Raw genomic sequence first — 14,117 nt, forward strand, 5'->3', positions numbered from 1 at the left:
AAAAGGCGAAAAATAGGCGCCTTATTCAAGGATGTATTAAGCAACTTGGGTTCCCCTGGATTACGTCCTTCTAAGAATTTTATCCAAAACTCCTCACTAATAGGATTGGCTAATTGGGCTTTGCCATTCTCCATAGTCTCATTCAATAGCGACCAGATACTGTGAGAGTTCCTAGAACAGATAGTCTGCACTAGCCTTTGATAGGCGCTATTTCTATCAGCCTTTCTTATATGCTTAATGCTGGTTCTATAACAATTTTTGGCTTTTCTGGCTCTCTCACAGTAAAGGGCTGCTGGTAAATTCAAGGTCTTAATACTACGAATTTCAGCTCTCAACCCTCTCTTGGCATCTCTAATTCCTTTGTTATGGGGCGACTAACGCCCTCTGTTCTTATCATGTAGCCCATTTTGGCCACAGCATGTTTTCCAGAGAATGCCAGAATCCATTCTTCAATGGCATTATTGGTCATGATGTTAAAATCCAGAGAGCCGACAAAAGAGGAGCATTTGAGGGCTTCTGTCGCTGACCGGATATTTGTTTCTGACCATATAATTCTTGACCCTGAACTATTGGTGTTGATACTACCAATATTCAACGTGGGAGTGGTGCGGCTAGGTAATCGTAAGGAACATTGGAGCATCGCATGGTCGTTCCAGTTGTTATGGATCACTTTCATATCGGCAACTTTCGATTGCATTTCGGGGCACATAAATATGTAATCCAAAGTGCTGGAAACTAACCCATTTGTCTAGGTATGTTTCCGCAGCCTATCACCAAATGTGCAGCCGTTAATCATCTCAAGATCCCAATAGGTGAACAATTGTAACCAGCCCAGCCCCTCAGCCTCCCTTTTCTCATGGATCATTAGGCATGTTGTGCTAAGATTCGGATTAAACGATGTGTAACCCTCGCCTGTCATGTGGCAGTTGAAGTCCCCCATGACCACCACTGCCACATTACCAGGTTTCATTGTCCAAGTTGACATTAGGTCCTGAATTGCTTCTTGAAGGGATTCTGCAATGAGCGATCCTGGTGGATTATAAAGGTTAACAAGGAGAAACCTAATAGAGCAATTTTCCTCTTCATATTCAACCTCTACTGCCATGAGGTAATCCTCAAAATTACAATGGACCCTACAAGAGACCACCGTGTTTACCACCCCAATGAGTAGACCACCAAAGGGGCGGCCCCTTGCACCCCGTTTTGCAAAAGATTGATACAGAACAAATCCATCCCATAGCAGAGGAACCATTGCCCAGGTGTCTTGAAGACAAATACAACTATGTTTGGACAAAAGATCAACAGAAACATCCGATCTCAGTAAATGGGCAAAGCCTCTGCAGTTCCATGTAAGAAGGGAAAAGGCTCAATGATTGTGTAAAACCCCCGGGAGGGATTCCATCAACCATTTTAGGACTTGTTGTACTTCAGCAAGTTCAAGATTTTTCACTTCAATTGGCTTAAAACAATTAGACACGGGGACTGGAGCTGCAATAACATCAGAGCCAATGTTCGTATCCATTTCATTTATGTCCACATCAATGTCGACGTCAACGGTCTTGAGTTCCTCCTTGTATTTCCTGATCAACCGCGCTGTCGACAGAAAGGTACAATGTAAGGCAGAGACGTTGGAATTAGGGCCTATTAAAGGCTCTATGAACAAAAAATCGTCAAGTTGGGAAATGCAATAAAATCTGACTAATAGCTCAGATAGCGCAAGCCAAGTATTTTTACCGCTCTTATATAAGTTCTTAATAAAGCAGATGCGATTCTCGTTTATGTCTTTAGAGTCATTCCCCAGTTCCAGAAGCACAGGAGCCAGTACATTTCCCTCCTGTGCAGATGCTGATGGTTGCTCAGTGCCTACTGGCAAACTAGGTTCTAGATCCGGCTCCAAGTCTTTCAGAAGGTCCTCATCAGAGACCGGACTAGTGGCTTTTTCTTCTGGCACGAGCCAGCCAGAGAGGGAACCTTTAATCGCTGGCGCCCGTGCTGCTGATCTAGCTAGTCTCTTCTTGGCTTTTTTCGTGCATGTATCCAGCCCTGTCTGGGGCACAGCAATAGGCGGTAGGGCGCTTGCTTTGGATTTTTTATTTTTAAGCGCCTTCCACGCCAATCTACGTTGCTTCCGTGAGAAGAAAACGTAGGGACTTTGTACCATCTCAAGATCCCCAACATTCTCCTGGGTTACTTCATGGGTTCCAGTACTGATGACAGGTTCTGGTGGCTCAGCTACAACTTCTTCCACATTATCCTGGCCATCGCTTTCTTCAACGATGTGCAGGGCGTCAGAAAGGTTGGCTTCCCCCTCTTCACGGAGATGGTCCTTCTGTTCTAACGCCATGGTAAGAATATTAGTGTTAGTCAGAATGCGGCCTGACATTTGTAGCAAGATCTTAAGCGCAAATTGTAAAGCAGCAACTAATGATTGGAGCTCGGCAATCTCAGTTGTGCCGGAGTGTTGACAATCCAAATCATCATCCTGTTTGTCTGGTGCATCCTCCATAGTTGCCATTGCTAAATTAGGGGAAGCAGACAATCGTCCACTGCTTCCGATGGAGTTATGTAGGCCAGGAGGAGTGCTCATGTTACTAATGCTGTGGGGTAATGAGCCACTAGCTATCGTCAATGGTCTTTGTGATGACACCCCTCTGTGAATATTTAGGCACACACCCAAGAGAGAATTGTTGTCAATATCATCGAAATTGGTAGTATTCAATGCAATGCTATAGCTAGGGCCAGGGAGTACGGTCTCCTCAATGGTGATTGAGTTTATTTCCGAAGGTGGGTTTACTGGAAAGAACTCAGTGATAGCACCTTGGTCCACCGGCTTGGCATATTTCGCATTCTTCTTAGGTTTAACAACCTTCATATAAGTCTCCACGTTCTCCTTAGAGGGTAAGGTCTTCGTTTTCCGCAGATTGTAGTTCAAATGGGAGGACCTTTTCCCCTCCTGCATCTCAGCAAAAGGTAAATAGTCAAGGTCCACCAGAGTTATATACTCAAAAGATGAAAAACTCTCCATTACTGAGAAGGATGATAAGTAATAAAGTTGTTATTCCCTTAGACCCCCAAAGGGGTAGAGGGGGATTAACCACGATCCTCACACGCTGTCTAGGTAGATCCTCTCTCCTGGGGGCCAGAGGGTTAATGGAGAAACAAAATGTCAAGGTGCCCAGGATCAAAGGCCTAAGCCTGCAGTCTCCTGGGCATATAGCTTTGAGACCAGTTTAACTGTAATAGGTGACAATATCCACCCTACTCTAGTGCAGTAGCATGGAACCATGATGCAGGTACAGGGTCCCACACTCCTCCCACTCACGCCAAAGCTAATGATGGTTATACACAGCAGAGGAACAATAGGAAATCAGGGCTCTTGACAAGTATGAAGTGTTGTCAAACTTGACACTATGATTGTTCTACGCTAATGGGTTAATGCACAGCGTCCACAGAGCCACAGTAAACTAGGAGTGAGTAGTGGGGCAAAAAGCAGAGAGGATGAGAAGCAGCACAACGGAGGTGGCTCCAGCTCTCCACTCACCTCCCAAACAGCGGCAAGCGGTCCCCGTGCAGGAGAAGAGGCACACTTCAATGTTGAGCCGGTGCCAAGTTGTGCCGTATTATAACAAGTCCATGCGTGGGGGCCGCATCAGTCAGGTCCACGATCGCGGTCGTCCCCGAGCCTGGCTCCTCGTCAGCGTCCGATGGCACAGAGGGACACACCGGCTAGAGTCGGCCGCCGACTTGCAGCGGTTACAGCAAAACTGACCTGCGGCCAATGCTGGATTTGACTTTTATGGACTTCATTCATTCACGGTGCGTCACTCTTTCTCAACTCTCATGCTGGACTAACTTTGCATCTTGTACTCATGCTGGCCCTGATTCATGCTGTTCCCATCTCCATCTTGTATCCTGGCTTGCAACATTATGTGTTACTACTGACTTCTGCAATTGTCATCGCTCTCCACTCTTGCTTCTCCACTCTTTTTGACTGCTTACTCTTTTTTCTCTCCTCCTTTCCCTTCTCCCTTTTCCTATCTCCTCCCCTTACTTTCTTCTATGCACTTACTCTATCAGAATTGTCCCTGGACCTAATATGATAGCAACCTCGTCTGTTTCCTCCACCCTCCCATTACTGTTTTATTCCTCCCCACCATCCCTCCAGCACTATCTGAAATGTCATCAGGCCTAGTATGATAGTCGCTTGTTATGTTCCTACCCTCCCTTTCTGCACCCCTCTCCCTCACCTTTTGTTTTTCTCCGGCTCTACCAGAAATGTCGTCAGGCCTAGTACGGTAGTCGCCTGTCTGTTTCCATTTCCTTCCCACTCTCCCCCTCCCTTCCTTATCTATGTTTTAGCCCTTGCACTATCTGAAATGTCGTCAGGCCGAGTACGATAGTTAATTTCACATCCTTACTGTTCATAGCCTGTAAGAATGTGGTTGTATTTTCCCTTGTTCCCTCCCTTGCCTTGAAGCGCTTTGAAACACATTGTGTATAGGAGCTATAAAAATAAACAATCATATCATATCATACCATAGCGCACCAATGCCCATTTGCCAATGTGATATATTACCCCCAGAGAATGAGCAGTACATTGTTAGTAGTTTCAAATGTACCACCCCGGGTCAGATGATCAGTGATGCGTTCAAGCACCTGAACAGTTTTACATTTGGTATAACATTGATGGGCTGGAAACCAAGGCAATATGAGGACCACAATACTCTGCATTGTGCATGTGCGATTTACTGGGGATCACATGCCAAACTCCTTATAGCTGATGCACCACCAAAATGAATGGTAACTTCAGTGGCCCCGCTGCCCTGCTTCCTCCCCCACCGCATTTAGTAAAATAAGTATCTCTCACATCCTCATCAAGCCAACACCTAATGACGCTACCCTACAAACCACAAGACTACCCACCTTATTTAGAAATGCCCCCTGATGAATACAGATTAATTTATTCATGCATTCCTTTATATTTCTTTATATACTTATTTAATGATGTTTTCCTGTTGAATTAATATCTGCAAACAAAGATGCCAAAAACAAGCTGCTCTTTACAGGGGGGGGACACACCTGCAGAACATAGAATAAAAGTCACATCAATGAAAATTGCTAATCTTCAGGGAGTGAGTTGCTAGTTTATACTGACGTAACCATACCAACAGAAATGAGGGCATGGTTTGCATCCGGCGGCACACAATATTTTTCAGAGTTCAGACTACAACTCCCATAATCCTACACATTAACTGTGCTGGGTAGTGATTTGGGACATTGTGTCTCACCAATTAGAAAACAAACAGCTTTTCTGATACTTCAGAGACTCCCATGAAAAGACCCCTCAACCTATGGCTGTGTCAGGGACAGAATAAAGGATTAATTTGGGAAGAATATTGGCTGCTCTGTGTTCATTTATCAATTAGAAAGGCGATTGGAAATGTGCACACGATTCGAAATGAACAGAAGAACAAATGCATCTCTTTCAAAGCAACTGAAAGGTGTGAGCCCCTGTTTCGGGGTATGTACAGGAGTGTGGGATGGATAAAGACAAATTGACTATAACATGGGTTATTTTCCCAGATAAGCTGCATGTGAGAAACCTTCTGTGGAGCAGATGCGTTTGTCAACTGCCTGCATTTGTTGCGTCCCCTGATGCTTTACTCTGCCTTTCCCCTGTTCAAAAGGCAGGTTTTGCATGTATAAAATCAGAGGTACGTTTTCAGTGTCGGTGCATGAAGTGGCTCCTGTCTCACTGCCACAGCTGACCACAGATGAGATCCTCAAGAGGTCCCATACACAGGACCTCGTGGCGCAACAGTTGCGCGTCTGACTCCAGATCAGAAGGTTGCGTGTTCAAATCACGTCGGGGTCATGTGAGTCTAGATTTTTTGAGCGATTAAAAGTAACATTATTTTAAATCCTGTGGTCGTTTTGCCAAATACTGCGCAGAGAAGACACAGAGTTAATCCTTAACTGTTTGATAAACCTACTTGTTCACCCAGAGAAGGACCCCCAGTGTCCGGCGGTTGATGCTTTTTGTTGTGCACTTGGGGCAATCCTGCTGCACACAGTGGCAGCGGAAAGGAGGGAGTTCACAGCACTGCTAACAGCCACGTTACATGTTGAGGGAACTTGCTGTGATGTCAGGGCACATTGTGGCCCGCACAGAAAACAGCCCCACCCCACTCATGCCAACAGGGGCATGTTCACCCGTATACCTTTAGGGCGAGTGCTGGGTGTACAGAAATGCACTGTACAAATAAGACGCTTTTAGCTGTTAAATGTGTTTGGGAAGGAAGCAGAGGAACCTGCTGTTATTAATACTGGGGACTGCGCCCGCCACCTTTGTGGGCCATCTCTGTTTTCGGCATCTGAGGTGGCTGTATAATGGGGTGAAGAGACAGCATCAAACAAAATGGAAGATGAAGAAAACAAATGTGTTCCTGGGTGGGCTTGAACCACCAACATTGCGCCACAGAGACGCCTGATAACATGATCTTCTATGCGGACAAGTCATAGTCTAATGGCAGAGTCCTGGTCAACACTGCACCGTTGCCTACCTACCTGAGACAGAGAGAGCTGAGCAGCAGACAATCAGTCTTCTCACCGTCCTTCGTCACCGTCATGAGCCTCCACAACACGCGTTGCTGCCTGCTGGCTTGGCTTCGGAAAGTTGAGGGAGGCTGGCAAGCTGCGCAGAAGTGCACTGCGCACTCCAGTCCAGCCTGCACTGGCATGTGCCGTATTCCCTGGGGTTGGGGGAGGAGGGGAACGCACGAGCAAGAGTTGTTGTCAACAACTCTTGCTCGTGGTCCTGCGTCGTCCTCCTTTCCCTCCCCCACTGTTGTACAGTGAATCAATCATGCCATGGCATGGATGGGAATCAAAACCACAGCGTCGGCCCGCACCTGCTGCGTGTAAACTTCAAACAGAGTTTGAAGTTTGCAAGCATCAGTGCACAGAGGGACACAGGACACAAGAACCTCCAAGTCTATCTGACATCAGAATTCTACTCAGAGACTGTCACCTGTGTCGGAAATATGGATGCAACAGCATTTCTGTGTCCTTTTGGTGAGGCAGAGTTTTTAAACCTCTATGGGTGCTCCAAAGGTGAGGGGGACCTGGTGGTTCTATCTTTGTTCATCTTTTTTTCTAGACCTGGTTCTCCAATGGCAAACAATATCCCCAAAAGATCCTACTAGTATGCATGCATCATAGATCCCCTCCCAACATTGGCCACAGGGGTTATTGCAATCCTAGATGCACCAATTCTCCAAGGGGGAAAATTGCTGACTATGAAATAAGCGAAAAAACATCCCGCTTCTGAAAAATCCCAAGCTGGTCCCACACAACTACAGACCAATGTCAAACCTCCCCTAACGAAGCAAAATCTTGAAGAAAGATGTCACAAGACACATTCAGGCATCCACGCAACAGCCCAATGTCCTCTATGACCACCAATCAGGCTTCAGGCCAATGAAACAATGGTAGCAAAATGCATAAAGAACTCTTCAAGTCATTGGGCCACTTCACCGGGATCGGATCACATGGCGGCAACAGAGAGCAAAGATCTTGCCTTGATTTCGAGTCTGAGCTCTCCATCTTCGGGTTAAATTTCAAATTTTAAGTACAGGAATACCACCTCCTAATTTGGTGTGACATAAATTGCTGCAAACAACGTTCCGTCTGCCCACGATACGACAACGAGCAACCTTGCATGTTTCAAGAACTACATTCTATTGGGATATTGTAAATTAAAATAGTCATCGAAATGGGGTAATTGCCCAATGGAAGGTACAATGGTTGTTACTGTTTAAGCACTTTCTATTGGGAAACCATTTTCAGAAAATGGAGCCTGCAGGCCTTCCATTGTGAATATAATCTTTCAGAGTAAATGTTGGAGAATGTTCATTTACACATCAGTGTGTTTAATATGAGTGTACACGTGTATGTTCCTATTTACTCTAGACTCACACACCACATACAATAAGATACCTTGCACAGAATCATGCCTGTAACCTCTAGGAGGTGTCCTATCTTGGGGACTTGGCTTCCGTGCCATGGCATGTAGAGAGTGTCAAATGTGAGGACTCTGCATTTGGCCATCACTGGAATGGATTGTACCCGGATATCTGTGCCTGCTGCTTCCTCTGCTCTTACTAAACAACCCCAATACATTTTCCTGCAGGTCACAAAGCGCCAAGAGACCATGAACATAGCAGCAACGCACTATATAAAACCCGTGATGAGGTCCCTTGCCTAGCTCTGGGGGCATGAAGTGGGGAACGGGCGCCTCTCTGAGCTAGTGGAAAAGGGGCCTGTGAGTGGCATGGGGAGGAGTCCCTGGTCACCCTGCGCCCCATTTGTGCCCACCTCAGGGCAGTGGTTGGTCACATCAGGCTCCTTAAGGACATTTCCCCTTTAAGTGGGAGAGTCCCTGTATCCAGGACGCCAGAACATCAGGGAATAATTAATGTATGCTCTCTCCAAGTCCACAAGGAAGTATGTTTGTTGGTCACGGAAACAAGGACATTTTTATATCCTATCCTTTTAAGAAACACCACACAGTTGTGAATGAATGAATGAATACACTATTACAAAATCTCCCTTGTCCCCTAACATAAGCATTTCCATCCCTCAGCTTGCTGGCAAATTTAGTGACGCTGTCCCTTTAAGGGAGACCATTGCTGATAATTACGTTTTCGCTGATACCGGCCCACAAGCACACGTGGCACGATAGAAGCAGCTGGTTCGATAATTGCTTCTTTTAGGCTCACCTTCCCCAATCCATACGGCGAACAGAGAAAACACATTCCAAGATGTGTATGTACAGTCACAAACCCTCTTCCATGTCCTTGCACAGGTACAGACCTTCACAGAAAGACCAGGCCAGGGGGAGGCACGCAAAGCTATATAAACCCCAAAGCCCAGTCATGCAGTGTGGGTGCCTGGAGGAGGAGCTGGCAGCAGAATTTTGCAGGACGCCTTAGAGAGGGGAAGGACTTTGAAGGAGATTGCAGAGAGAGAGGAAAGGGCTTTGGGGAGGTTGGAAGAAGAAGATGGGGATGATGGGGTCTTGAGGAGGGGAGAGTGAAGATTGTAAAGGGGGTTTGAGATCAGAGGAAGAGAAAGATCAATAGTAGGTTACAGTAGGGGAGTATCAGCAAGGGGAAAGAGAAGAACAATAGGAGGTTGAAGGGGGAGAGTATCAGCAGCTCAAAAGTGGAGGTCCCTCTCGAGCCCTCAGCTCATCTTCCTCCAACCTTCTGCGAGTGAACCGGTTCTCCAAGTAGAGATTTGGAGGGAGATCCTTATCCTCAGCAGGTGCCTCCCTCTAGAATAGCCTCCCTGCCGCCCTCTGTCTTGAGCTGGTTCACCTCAAATTCTGGAAACTCTTCAAGACTTTCCTCTTCTCCACTTCCTTCTCTCTCCCTCTACCCTGCTAACCCAGTTCTCCGTTTTCCCTCTCTCCCTCCTCTTCCTTACAGCACGCTGCCTGGCTATCGGGTGTACCTCAGAGTCTCACTGGTCCCCGGCACCCCCTGCCAGTCCTCTTTCCCACTTGCCTCAGGGCCCTACACCTCACCCACACTCAATGCACTTGAGAAATGTACCCTAGAGAGTGGCTCTCTCTGCACTTACCCAGTCTCAACCAACTGGGTGCACTTGATACCGCCCCCATGTTACCCTCTGTGCACTTGCTTCATCCGTACGCACCACACCTGAAGATTGTATGTCTTTTTTTCCCTTGTCTTCACTCCTTAATTGCACTGTTAAAACTGCAAAATCGCAGCCAGGCCTATTTGCTATCTCCCAAACTGTTAAATGTATTTTTTACGCACTTACTCTGCCTGTGCAGACTATTATCGCCCCCGAATTTCAAGGGCTCTGAGCGACTGTTTGTTTTTCCCCCTTGTTCCCACCCTCCTTGAGTGCTTTGAAACATTTGCCTGTGTATAGGCGCTGTATAAAAAAACAGTACCATACCATACCAGGAGAATATCAGAAGGTGGAAGGTGGACAGCAGGTGGCAGATGTGAGACATCAGATGGAGGAGGGTGGTTCAAGAGAACAGGAGACTGGTTGGGAAAGTCAGGAGGAGAGCAATAAGTGACATCAGGATATGTCAGGGGAAGCCACCCACTTAGTGAGGCGGCCTCAGGAGGAGGAAGAGGGAGCATTTCCCAGAGCTTCCTCAGTCCCCCGTCAGGTTACCCAAGGTTCCAGCAGATCCTAGGGTCAGGGAGGAGCCTCAGGGTATCCAGGGGACTGTATGCCCCATGTGACAAAGAAAAGAGGGTCTGTCATTATGGTCAAGTGTCAGGTCAGCATCACTTCCCAGGAGAAGAAATCCTGTCAAAATCATCCTCAGGAAAGGGTTGCAATGTGGATGACACAAATGGGTGATTTGGTGAGCATTTTGGCTCCCTGTTTATTATTCTATGCACGAAGCTGGATTTGAAAACCACTGCATGTGAGATGCATAAAACCTGGCATGGAATGTGAAACAGAGCGAAATGGAACTCCTGCTGTAACAAGGAAACACACACAGACTGAGCGTCCATGCTCGGTGTGAGGATTCTGAGAGCAAGGAAACAAACCTGTGGGATGAAGCCCCAGCCTTGGACCTTTGTCTAGTGACCATGAGTCAGGAGACTCAGGGAGCTAGGTGCCTAGACAAACCAGTAATGCAAAAATACATCACACAATGCCCCTCAGAAACAGAAACGATACCCGGATCAAGGAAGTGGAATTAGGGGCTGGGGGAGTGTACACCTGGCAAAATACCCGGTCCTATCACTTAAGACAGGGAAGACACCAGAAAACCTGTCGCAGAGCCCAAATATTGAAATAATGTGGGCCAACCACCAGTAGATGGACTACATTTCTCAAAATGCCCGTCTCTCCCAACCAGAAAACCCAGAACGGATCTGGGAAAATGAACCTATCCCTTCAAGGAGGCCATAGTAAATCCCTTCCAGGACAAGGAGACCTAAACACCCCTAGAGACACCCTGACACACTTGCCTTTCCAACAGCTGCACACCAGGATATCCTTCAGCTTCTCCATGCACAGAGAGCTTCAGATTGGCCACCAGGGTTCCTATAGAGAACTAGCACAGCCCTCTCAGTCTCATTCCAACTACCAGGAAGTGAGAGAGCCCAGCCAATCCCAGCCCTCCCACCATTTAGCAGCCCAGTTCACTGTGGTAGTTGACAGGAGCAGGTGGCTCCTGTTTATGAAAGGCTGCAGAGGGAACATTGCTGCAGAGGAGAGGTGCTGCAAGGACTTTGGAGACTGAAGATGGGAGTGTGCTGCAGAGGGGAACTGGAGAAGTGGCAGCAGGAGAGAGGAGGGATTATCTCTAGAGAAGACAAGAAATGGTGAGAGAGTTAAAGGAGAGAGAAAGGAGGGAAAGCGGGAGGAAGTAAAACAGGAATGGAGTGGAAGTCATTGGTGGTAGCAGAGGAAAGGAATTAGGAAGTAAAACCAGGATTGGAGTGGAAGTCATTGGTAGTAGCAGAGGAAAGAAGGGAGGAGTTGAAAAAAGGAGTGGAGCAGAAGTCAGTAGTATGAACAGTGGAAAATAAGGAGGAAGTAAACCCAGGAGTGGAGTCTCAGGATGAGAACATCCCAGAGTGGGGAGTGAGAAAAAGATGAGCCCCAGAGTGGGGAGAGAGTGAGCAAGTCCTAGAGTGGGGAGTGAGAAGGAGAAGAACCCATAGAGTGGGGAGTGGAGACTGAGAGAATGATATTAAGATATTGAGAAGAGAGGCAAGGAGTCAGAAGTGGACACAATTACAATGCCGCCTGATTCCAACATGACGGACAGGCCATTTGTAATTTGAGACCACGGGGGCCGTGCTGATATTAATAAGTGAGGAATACAACACATTCAATGGTAAGTGTAAATAAGGATGAGACACTTGCAGAGGAGGTGGAAGCATTAAGGCAGAGCGTATAATGAACAAACCTACTAATGGGGTACACACCCAACAGTCATTGCTCTCATTGGAACAATTATTGCCAGAACCTGCCTATAAAAAGATCCATAAGACTCCTGACTTTGAGGATGATAGTATAAACCTATCGACAAATGTACAGACATGGGGCCTCATCACAGATTGGGCTGTACTCTGGCGGTATTGCCGCCGGCATATCGCCTGGGCTAATTGCATTACCACCAACTGGTCCCGTGCTATTAGCCATTGGACCCAATGGGGCATTTTCAGCACAATTAGCGCCTGCTAATAGTGCCTGAAAATGGGCGTTAAGTTGGCGCATTTACCCACAGCTTAGAGCAAGTTTCCTAACTGCTCACCGTGTCAGGTCGATGAACGCAGGACCTGTGCTCACTGCTTGCATCTGTAATATATTTATTATTATTTCTAAGACAGCAGAAGATTCTTCGCCGTATTTAAGGATAATAATTAATAAAGACGATTGCAAAGCAACTAAGCAAGTCGGGTCACCCTGCCTGTTGAATCAATGCTACATACTCACAGGCTAATTAACACAGACCTTGCAGTGAGCTACGTAAGCCCATAACATGAACTTTTACTTTTAAAAAGTACCTCAAGTGCAAAGTGTGCACCACAGACGGGACCCCTTAGATGATCCTTCATTGCAGGACTACTTTCCTGATATTTCTTGCAGGCAGGCCGACGTGTGGTGTGTTCCTCGACATTCAGAATGGGAAACGAAACCAAACCGAGGCGGGTTTCATTTTGTTTCATTTGCTTTTCCCATGTTCCTGTGCATGGGTCGGTGCCCAGTCTCTTACTCTTGTGAGGAGCGCTGAGGGAGGAGGGTCTCAGCTCAGAGGGCGCCTGGGACCTGATCCCTCCCTCAGTTGCCTGCACCTATCCTGTCTCTTGCATAGACTGGGTTGGGGTCTGCAATTCTGACCCCACTGCAGCCTGTATGTAGCAACAGGATAGGGGTGGGTCAAGATTAAAGCGTGCCCTCTGGCGTTTCTTTCTTAACGCCCCAGGCATCCTTCACAGCAGGCTTGATCGCCTTTTTGGCTTACTGCACAAAAACCCAGACTCATTTAAAAGTGGAAAAGGTTGCTTTAATGTGACAGGCCAAAGCTTACAATCAAACGCTTAACTGGCTCCATGGCCTAACAAACTAAAGAAATATTTTAACCACCAATTAAATAAATTAAACATTTTCATTTTCCCCCAACAATTAAATAATTAAATAACCCAATTCCTCCCTAATGATCCCTTGGATCCTACCGCCTCCTTGCCCCTTTTCCAGGCGTCCCGCTTTCTCCCAGGGGCCATGCCCCTCAGGCTCGATACCTGTTCCCCCGGGGTGACCTGCTTGTGCAAACAGCGCCACCCCATCCTTTCCCGTGTCATTCCCCCATTGTGCTTCCCTCCCCCCACATCAAAAGGGGCCATGCCCCCGGCACCAGAAAAACCCTCCTCCGAGGAGTTCTTTCTGCCCCACCCCCCCCAAACTTTTCTACCTCAAACTTTTTACCCAGTCTCCCAGCCCAGAACCTAAGAAGAGCCACACCCGCATCCCTCACCAGATCATTTTCCCCAGCAAAACTAATCCCCCCCATCTGTAGGCCCATAGCTTTCCCTCACCCCAGCCAACATAGGAAGCAACTAATCCCAGCCCAGCCCCCCAAACCCGGACATCTTAACACAACATCTTTATAGTTGCACCCCAGTTGCCTGCCAACAACCCTTTTCTCAGCTTCTTTCCCCGCCCACTTAACCCTAGAATGTCCCAAAAAACAGATTTTTGACATCAGACCGGACCTCCTAGCAGCATCTGAAAAAGAAATTACAAAATCACTTACAAATCAACAACATCCTAATAAATGCAACACTCTTGCTACCTACTGAAAAAATTCTATAAAGTCCTTCCGCTTGCCCCGGTCCCTGACATACCCTTTGTATCTCCCTTACTCCCAGCGTCCCAACCTTTTCACCTACTCCTCTTAATATCCCAGCCTGCTACTTTCAGATGCTGCACCCCTCCTGAATGAATGAGTTCCAACCTCCTAACCTTTCCCACACCACTAGTAACACCTCCTCAGTACCCTATCCTCTCTGGCCATCTCCTTAACCTTCTCCGGAAACACCTCAGGT

The 14,117-nt window shown here is 47.1% G+C and overlaps 1 non-coding gene across 1 annotated transcript; it reads left to right on the forward strand.

Moving 5' to 3' along the window:
* The first annotated feature begins 5,803 nt into the window (after positions 1-5,803).
* On the forward strand, positions 5,804-5,875 carry TRNAW-CCA (transfer RNA tryptophan (anticodon CCA)). The gene has a single exon. It is a non-coding gene; the product is annotated as a tRNA-Trp (tRNA).
* Positions 5,876-14,117: the final 8,242 nt, after the last annotated feature.

This window comes from Ambystoma mexicanum, chromosome 13, assembly GCF_040938575.1.
Source record: "Ambystoma mexicanum isolate Mex_15411 chromosome 13, UKY_AmexF1_1, whole genome shotgun sequence".
Taxonomy (NCBI): domain Eukaryota; kingdom Metazoa; phylum Chordata; class Amphibia; order Caudata; family Ambystomatidae; genus Ambystoma; species Ambystoma mexicanum.